The sequence below is a fragment of the Siphateles boraxobius genome, unplaced genomic scaffold (genome assembly GCF_051911475.1).
Source record: "Siphateles boraxobius isolate OS27281-9 unplaced genomic scaffold, OSU_SipBor_1 19, whole genome shotgun sequence".
Lineage (NCBI taxonomy): Eukaryota > Metazoa > Chordata > Actinopteri > Cypriniformes > Leuciscidae > Siphateles > Siphateles boraxobius.
In genome coordinates this window covers 10280550-10290189 of record NW_027508799.1, presented here as the reverse complement: position 1 = coordinate 10290189, position 9640 = coordinate 10280550, and the positions used below count along the sequence as shown (strand labels likewise).

Sequence of the window (9640 nt, the reverse complement as noted above, 5' to 3'; positions counted from 1 at the left end):
TTTATTTTATAATACAACTTCAAAGTTATAAAAACATTTCTCCCACATTTCTTATTTAGATAATTGAAGGCCTGTTTCATCTTGCTGTCAGTCAGCTGGATATGGGGAACTCCATATATATTCTCAATCACTACACAGCATGGGCGATTCTGCATGGGGAAAGCTCACAGCTTGTCCTGCATAGTTTGTCAAAGGTGATCACAGTGGTTGCATGGGCTACAGTGAGGATGTGCAATTTTGTGTGTTTTTTTTAAAAAAATGTATGAAAAATTATAAATGATCTATTGCAGCACTACATAGTGAATATGCCAACTTTCTATATTGCTTTGAAAAACTAAATTTAATAATTATGGTTGACAGTGCAAAGTCAATTGTTATTTAACTTCTTCATTAGGTCAACTTTGACAATTACCAGGCAATTCTTTCATTCGTGAACATCTGCGACGTCCACTGGAAACTTCTGGTGAGTAGCACAATGATATCTATTGGCTCGTTTCCACTGAGCGGTACGGTACGTGCAGTTCGGTACGGTACGCAATTATTTGTGTTTCCACTGTCAAAAGTTGTGAATGGTACCAAAAAGCCGAACCGTACCTTACCACTTTTTGGGTATCCTGCCGTTCAGGGGTACCTAGCACAGTGGTACGGTACTAAAGGGTGGAGCTAGACTCACTGCAGAACGCTGATTGGTTGACAGTATCATCACTTGCGCGTGCTACAAGGGGAATGACAACATAAGAAGCGCCATTTTTTAATATACAGTTGGAATATAATACCACGGTTATTCTTTCACGAAATGTAGTTTTAAGAGTTTTTGAGGCGAGAATGTAGTTGTTTAAAGCTCAAATCTGCGGTTTATTTATAATGATTTATGATAATTTGATCCATTCCAGGGATCACCGGGCGCTCGGCGCTCATGTTCCCCGCCTGGAACAGCCTTTCCTCGGCTAGTCGTTCTGAAGTTTGCCGCTGACTCTGTAGTGGTAATTCGTCTTGTGTATATCTAACGGGTGATCTTTGGTCTTGTGAATCGATAATTCGTTCCCTGGCCAATCGTTTTGGCTGAGGGCTAAGTGAAGTTTCATATATTTAGGTTATAACTTTTCCGTTGTAACGTTAACGTTAGATTAGCGCTGAATTTGTATGTTTGACTGAATTGTTTGCTATATTTCTTATTGTATAGCTTCTTGTAACGTTACCTTTTACTTATACTTTTATAATGGTTATTATTGATAAAACTGAAATTTAACAATAAGAGATAGGGTTGAGTTTTGTCATTTTTTATTACAAGATTATCACTGTAATGTTGTTTATTGCAACATTTGTACAAATGCACATATTGCCTGGAATATGTTTATAATTTTTTTAAATTTAAACGAAAAGATGCAGGGTTGTGTTTTATATTTCGTTTTGTTATAAATAGGCTAACGTTAAACATGCAGTGAATAATATAATCAGGTCTATACATTGCCTGAACCACATTTGTGTGCCTATAATGTTTAAAATGTATTTAAATGAAAACGAAAAGAGGCAGAGTGGTGTATTATAACATATTTCGTTTTATTGTTGCCTAAAATGTACATGCAGAGCGAGCTGAGTGACGCTTTCACGAATGCGCTGTTCCATTTGGAGAATTACCGACTCGCGTCCTCAGGAGTCCTTCTGCTGAGAACTTTACATACTTGGTATTGAGAAATGCCTAATGTCGGCGCTTGTCTTCTTGTGACAAACATGCCGAGAAGCAAGGACTGCTGTATGCCATCCATTGGTGTTTACTTTGTCGGTTTCTTCTTCGCACGAAAATGACGTTGATGGCTTCTTTCATGCAAACACCACGCCTATCAAGTAGGGTACTGTTGGCGGTGGAAACGCTAGCTGGATCATGGTTTACTGACCCGACCCAAACCGTACTGTACCGTACCGTACTGCTCAGTGGAACCGAGCCATTTATGTCAATATATACAGTGTCTGGTGTATTATTAAAAGATGTATTGGTTGCATTTCCACCTTATCATTTTCAGTACATAAATGCTGTCAACCACACAGTGTACTTGATGGATCCTTCAAAAAATAACACAGAGAAAGCTGATTCCATTCATGCTGCCAAAAAAATCAGGTATTCATTTTATAACTCGTTAAATTCCTAAACCAAGGAGTGTTCGTTGGTGGAGATACATATTCACTGATTCACATTCACTAAAGGGGTTACACCAAATATTAATCCAATAGCCTGGTAAAAAATTATCTATCTATTTTTCCCGAATCACAAATTAAATTAATGACATCACATTTTATGGAGACATTAAAAATGTTGTAAAGACTTTGAATTACATTAAATTAATGGATTGCCATACCTTGTAATTGTCACGGTTCATGAATTCACTGTCTCTCTCTAGTCTCGCGTGCTGTTGTGTGTGTGTGTGTGTGTGTGTCTGTGGGCATGGTCACTGATCATTGGTGATCAGCAGCGCTAGGTGGTTTCAATCCGTTTGTCCCTTTATATGTTCAGTAACTGGTGTCTCATGTTGTCAGATCATTGTTCTTCCCGGTGTGTTCCTGTTCCTGAGCTGTTCTTCCTCCTGTGGATTACCCTTGTTTTGTCGTCGTGTTTCTTCGAGTTTCCCTCGCACTTCCATGGATTACTGAGCACCTCACTATAGATTCATCACGGGACTGAGCACCTCACTGGAGATTCATAACTGGACTGGAAGCACCTTACTGGAGATTCATCACTGGTTGTCCACCGAGGTCCCTGCATCACCCACCATCTGCGCTGGTGTCCGTCCGACCCACCATCTTACCAGCTGTGTTGTTTCCCCTGTGTTGTGTGCCTGACTGTGTTGTTCAAATACTTACCAACTCTAATAAAGCGTTTTGCTATTGCATCCTTCTCCAGTCTCTGTCACAGTAATTTGGTTTAGTATAAACTTAATGAAATTAAGATAATTATTTGGGTGTACTTAGACTTTCACGATTAGAAGAAGAGTTATAAGTTTAGAATTTACTTATCATTTGAAAGCAAAGCTTTTGTAATATTTTCTTAATACATATTCCTGTAATACATCACATAAAGTGAGTACCTACAGATGAGGAAAATGTGCCACGGAAAAATGGAGTGGGTGGACATAAAATGGAAAGGAGGAGTTCTGACACATCCAGTCCAGCAGGATGCCAGTAGCATTGTCACCTCGGTATGTGAAGCTTGTAAAATCTATCTCTCTGTTTTCTTTCATAAATTAAGTTGATGTTTGTTTCAACAACTTACACAACATGACACAATACAAAATAATTGGAATATTGTAGTTGGGAATGCTGACCTATGCTGGAGTCTGACACAGTCCACACAATGTTTGTAAATATTATTATTTGTTTAGATGGCAAGGGCAATAGTGAGGGCATTTCCAGCTGTTCCAGTTTTACATTTTGGAACATCAAAAAAGGAAAGGCACAAGAGTAGAAAATGATGGCTCTGCAGATACTGAAAGAATCAGGTTTGTAAAGCAAGTGTTTGTCTGTTGTGTGGAGGGATACAAAATAAAATGCAGCTTAACAGTTTAGACTCTAGTCAGAATTCAAATGCACAATGCAGAAGTCTAGTGTAATGTAAAAACAGTAGTAGAAAACATATGTTACTAAATGAAACTTCTGTGAATCTGTTAATACAGCTTCAGAGGGATGGTTATAACAATAATTCACAATTCAAAGAAAGAATTCACACTAGTTAAGATGTCTTCTGACAGTCAACACTCACAGCCAGGTTATATATTTTTACATTAAAGCTACCACAAAATGTAGGGTTGCCAGAGTAGTATCAGCTAAGACAGACAGAATACGGCCCGTGAAGCCATGGTGGCCAGTAATTTCAAGACAACTTATGGTGAGCTATTACACATTGCAGCTTACAGCTGTTATAAAGTGGTTACTACAAAAAGCTGTAAAGATTTCATACAATGGACAGTAACAAAAAATATTTTATATATTAAATATTTTATTGCTAAAAAAACTTTTTCACCATAGAGTGTCGTTACTTAACAGCATTATGAAGAATTTTAACAAGACAAAAAAAAAACACAAAGCAGCACAGTAATACTGATGCCACAGGAGGGTGTTTATAGTTTGTTGGCAATGGCTTCTAATGCAGCACATGCAATCATAAACACAGAGGGGATCAACTGAGATTACAAATAAAGATGACATTCTCAGAGCAGGCAAGAGGAAAATTGATCACGGGTAATACATGCCAGTAATGCAAGTAAACAAGCCTGGCAAATAACAAAAAAAGATTCCAGATGGCTATGCAGGGGCCTAAAGGCATGGAAATATTGCAAGCAATGAGACGTAATACATGCAGTACATGAAATGAGACATAAACAGCAACACCATAGATATACTGTGACATAAATAGGACATAAACATGAAAGGGGTATAAATGGACAGTTTATAATAGTAAAAATAGTGTCTTGACGCAAGTTACACACATTGTTATTTTCACTCTAGGTAATACAGTACAGTATTTTAAACCCTGGTTTAAAAGCAGCATTTAGTAATTACCTAAATATCTCGCTGGTTATATATATATCAATAAATGCAGTCTTCGCTGTATGTAATTTTGATATTGTAAGGTGGTTCCTTTAAAAAAGACATGGACATTGAACATTAAATTAGTGTTACCAATTTATTTATTTCTAATACTTTAGTGTTTGTTGAGACCAGTCACTGTTCCATGTTTGCACAAAAAGAGCCAAGTGGAAGTAGGCAACGTGTGACAAAGTGGGTGAGTTTTTTTGTTCACTTGTAAAAGGAGAATTGGAAAGTGAAAAGGAGTAGCAATTTAAATCGTGGATCTGTGTATGTAGCAGTTCAGTGATATTTCTTACTTATTTTTGATCCAGTGTGACCGGTGCAAGAGGTGGTACCACGAAAAGTGCCTGGGTATGACTCAGAAGAAGCTGAAATGGGCCAGAGTCAATAATTGGGACTGCATTTTGTGCTGTTAAATCTGTCAAGTTAACAGAATTGCTGGATTTATGTTATTTATATTTTTATTTAAATTATGCTATTGTCTCTTTTTTTGGTAAAATAATATTGCCAATTACATTCTGTCCATTTAAAGAAGTGTTCATATATTCACTATAAAAAAGTGTTAAGAGTTTTAAATAATTTGTAAATAACAATTAAATAAAAACATGTAAATGTGAAATTCAATAACAGAATGTCTTGTACTTTTGTAAGTGACACTGTGAGATGTTGTCCTCTCCATCTGAGGTGAAGTTTGTCTGTAGACAAAACAGCTAATATATGAGTTTTGGGGGGCTCTTATTTTGGAAGACAACATCAGAATGTCCTGAAACATTGTAGTTGACACCGTGAGAAAGGGTCCTCTCCATCTGAGGTGAAATTGGTGTGTGGAACCTAGGACTTTTATTTTTATGATTTTCTAAATGTTTAGACAAAACAGCTAATATTTGAGTTTTGGGGGCTCTTATTTTGTAAAACAACATCAGAATGTCCTGAAACATTGTAGTTGACACCGTGAGAAGGTGTCCTCTCCATCTGAGGTGAATGGTCTGTGGAAGGTAGGACTTTTATTTTTATGATTTTCTGAATGTATGGACAAAACAGCTAATATTTAAGTTTTGGGGGGCTCTTATTTGGAAGACAACATCAGAATTTCCTGAAACATTGTAGTTGACACCATGAGAAGGGGTCCTCTCCATCTGAGGTGAAATTGGTCTGTGGAAGCTAAGACTTTTATTTTTATAATTTTCTGAATGTGTAGACAAAACAGCTAATATTTAAGTTTTGGGAGGCTCTTATTTTGGAATTCAACATATGCAGTGACAGGTTGTGAGTTGTGCTAAAATCTTTCTTTCTTTCATTCGGTCTGTCTTTCTTTCTGACAGACATACTGAATGAATGAAATTACCTTCGCAGGAATATAACCTGTTTTTAGTTCTGACGGTCATACCGTAATGGCCAGTGTATACGTGCACCACGAAATATAGTGGCGGCTAGTTTGACCGCTTATTTTGACGTGGCAGCCGGTTTGACTGCAGTGCGTTACTGGCGCGGCTCGAGTGAAAGCTGGTAAAAAAATAATAATTGGCAAGTAAATTTAATTGCAGACTCAATATGTTGCTAGCAAGACATTGTACATGTAAGGATACCATCCCATCCCATGTAAACACAGGATTATAGTCTTTAAAAAAAAATCTTAAAAATGATGTTGGCCGCTGTAGGGTATCTGGACTATGTCAGGACGACTCATGCACTTATAAATGTAAGAATGCTTCTAGACTCTGGTCCATAATTCAGGTTGGGCACCACAGAGTCTGTTCCTAATGGCGTTCATTGACACTTTCATAGCGAACTGAGTTAAAACCCAGCCTTCCCCCTTTCCCGCAAGAAGGAACTTGTGTACAACACACACACACACATGGCCGGGGGTAAGGCCTCAAAGAGATTGCTATCTCCTCAAAGGAATGCCAGATGCGCAAATGGACATACACAAACATACACACACACATATCCAAGGACTTTCACTAATTTCCTCATTTAGTATACTTTACTGAGATGTATTTGATATGTTCTTATGTTCGTCCGATTGTCCAGGTCCTATGGAGGGATCTGTGAGTGTATAGTAGTTGTAGCGTCAGGACCAATCACACACACACACACACACACAGATTGTTGGTTTTGTCTAGTGAATAGTCCGGCAAACTCACTCTCCCAGCAATGATTTGTCTAACTTCCCCCGGAGCTAAAACCACTGGCAGAACTCGGACACTCACAGAATCCTGTTACAATAGATAAGGATTTTTACGACCTCTAAAAGGGAAATCCTGAGAGATGTGACACTCACTTAATTTATATATATATAACTCACTTAATATATATATATATATAAAACAACTTGAGAAATGTCATATTTAATTTTCACTTCTCATGATTTTCCTTCGGATGTTGTTTTGGCCTTTGGTTTATTGTAAACTCTAATGGGTTAATGTTTTAGACTTTGCATACAAATATGTGAGCCATATTTGGTCTCTATAAATTCCAATCTTCGTTCCCCATTTGTTAATTTACATTACATTTGTTAACTTTGTGACACATGGGTACTATAAGAATCTTGAAGATTCTTTCTCTTAAACACCCAATGAAATTAGAGATTCGAATGTGCTGTCTGAACACAAAGAGTCATAAAATCTCCCTCCAAAGGCACAACTTCGGATTGGCTCGCACAGCCCCAGAGGGTGTGACATCTTTACCCTTTTAAATGACTGATCAAGATCAGTCTCTCTCTCTCTTACCTCTTTCCTCTTCCTCGCATCATGTAACTCCTGATCCCCCTCCGGGGATCTTTTCCTTTGTTTGTTTGTTTCTTAAAGTTTTTATTTTCCATTTTCAAATTCTCCTTTGTTCATTTCCACCGACAAGGGAAATGAACTTAACCACTTCTAGCCAACTTCACCTCAAACGGACATTCAAAATAGCCGCGCTTGGCTCGCTCTGGAAGAACGAGTGAACACGTGACGCTCCCAGGATCGAGACACACACGCCTTCTTCATATCAGCCACCCAAAGAGCTATAGATGTGCAAGTATTTCGTTTACTAAGCTTTCATAGCATTAAGCATTCTTGTGGTCTCTTAGAGGGTTTTGTCCAGGTGAATTTTGCAAAACTGTGATCCTTATGGATCTCTCTCTCTCTCTCTCTCTCTCTCTCTCTCTCTCTCTCTCTCTCTCTCTTTATTGATCCATTCTCTTTCATTGTCATTGTATTTTGTTTTAAATACATTTTATTCCTTGTAACGTTAGTAACCGTTGTAAGGAGCTCAGCTTTTTGGAAATATTAATAATCAATAATATCTTGTTATTATTAATTATAAATATTTGGGTCAGTTAATTGGATTAACTTGATGTGGCTGAATTAATATTACAATCAATTAATCAGTTCTTCCAACGAACTATTTTGATTATTAATTTATTCTAATAAAGGGTATCTTCCATGGCCACCGAAGAATAATTATTTCTTCGCCTGTACAGTACTTTGAGCCAGTAGCAAAAACCGTGATCGTAAAGTGACTTGTATTGCAAACAAAACAGAACCAAATACATATTATGTACAAGTTTTAACTAAATATAGATATTTATATGAATATAAATAAACTAAACAACATGCACACATGAATACATAAATAGGTTAGTGATAGGATGAAATTGGAAACCGTAAGAGGGTCTATGAGAAGAACCATCAGAATTTCATTTTCACATTTCATTGAATTGAATACTTGCATTTGTAATGGGAACAATTCTTGAAGTTGTTGAAAATTGAAGTCGTTGATGGTTCCGGCAGCGTCAAGTGGAAGTTGGTTGAGCGTTCTCTTTCTCCAGGAACGCATGATTGGAAGTGAGGAAGTCAAAAGGATGGGTGATTGGAGTTGTTGTTGGTTGGAGTCTTTGTTCCAAAACTCCTGAGATTGTCCTTGGTTCTTTGTGAGAGAGTCTTCTCTCTCCTGCCTGAGCCCACCTCTGGTTGGAATCGAGGCCTGCTGGGCCCTTGGGGCCCCCGTGGAGGGGGAGGGGGCTCCCCAGTCTCACCAGAACAGTGTTGCGGCTGGATGAAAAACTAAGAGAGAGAGGTCACATGTGGACTGTCTCTAATAAGGCCTGGAGAAGATCCTCCCCTAAGGGTTGAACTCGACCAATCAGAAAGGGGACATGTCTGAGAGGGAAAGTGGCTCTTAGTTGATTTACGGATCTTTGTCCCATAATATGATTATACCTTCATTAATGCTAAAATAGCTATAACACATCCACACTGCATTCTACAAGAAGGTGATGTACATCAAAGTGTGAGTCATTAAATGAGGATTCTTTAGGTAGGAGGCATTATACAGGTGAGGTTACATTGATCATTAGTTGGTTGTATACCAGGATACATACCATAATATATACCTAATAGTACACGAGACAGTAAACCATTTACACTGTTTCTTTCACAGTTTTATGCATGTTCATTTATAGATCAGTTAGTCTATGATTAACTCAGCAAAGTCTGTTTTAAAGAGGGTTTCTGTTTCATAGTCTCTCTCTTGAGTATGTGGCCACATTCCTCGGAGGTCGTAAAATCTCCTTATCATGCCCTGTAACATGACACTGTTTCTTTCACTTGTGTTTGTTCATTTGGGCTGTGTGAGGAGTTTCATAAACCTTTGTATATAATGAATAAATAGTATGTGTCTGATTGGTCCATACCCTACACCGTATACGTAGTTTTCCTTTATTAAATTCGTTATATTCATTTATTGATTTTGTCTCTATGCTCATATACAAGTCCCTTTAATGTTACGATCCAAAGCTACGTGCTTTAAATTTTTATTGATAGCCTACTTAAAGAGGTATCATTATAGATCAGGAAAGTTGTTCCTTGTGGCCAGAGGAATAACTTCACTTGGAAGTCTATAAAGTAGGATAATTTTATGAGGTTTAATGAGATCGAATCATCAGGTTTCTGGACAAACATTCGATCATAAATTAATCCCCTTTAAGATTATCCTGACGATCGATCTATGATAGACATAATTGTTTTTTTAAATATTTAATTATAATCCGTTTTGATTAAGTATTGATATACAATTG

General features: G+C 37.5%; 1 long non-coding RNA gene across 1 annotated transcript; it reads left to right on the top strand.

The window, feature by feature from the left end:
- The first annotated feature begins 392 nt into the window (after positions 1 to 392).
- LOC143742555 (uncharacterized) lies at positions 393 to 3102 on the top strand. Its single transcript, XR_013205471.1, has 3 exons — positions 393 to 463; positions 2022 to 2116; positions 3074 to 3102. It is a non-coding gene; the product is annotated as an uncharacterized LOC143742555 (long non-coding RNA).
- Positions 3103 to 9640: the final 6538 nt, after the last annotated feature.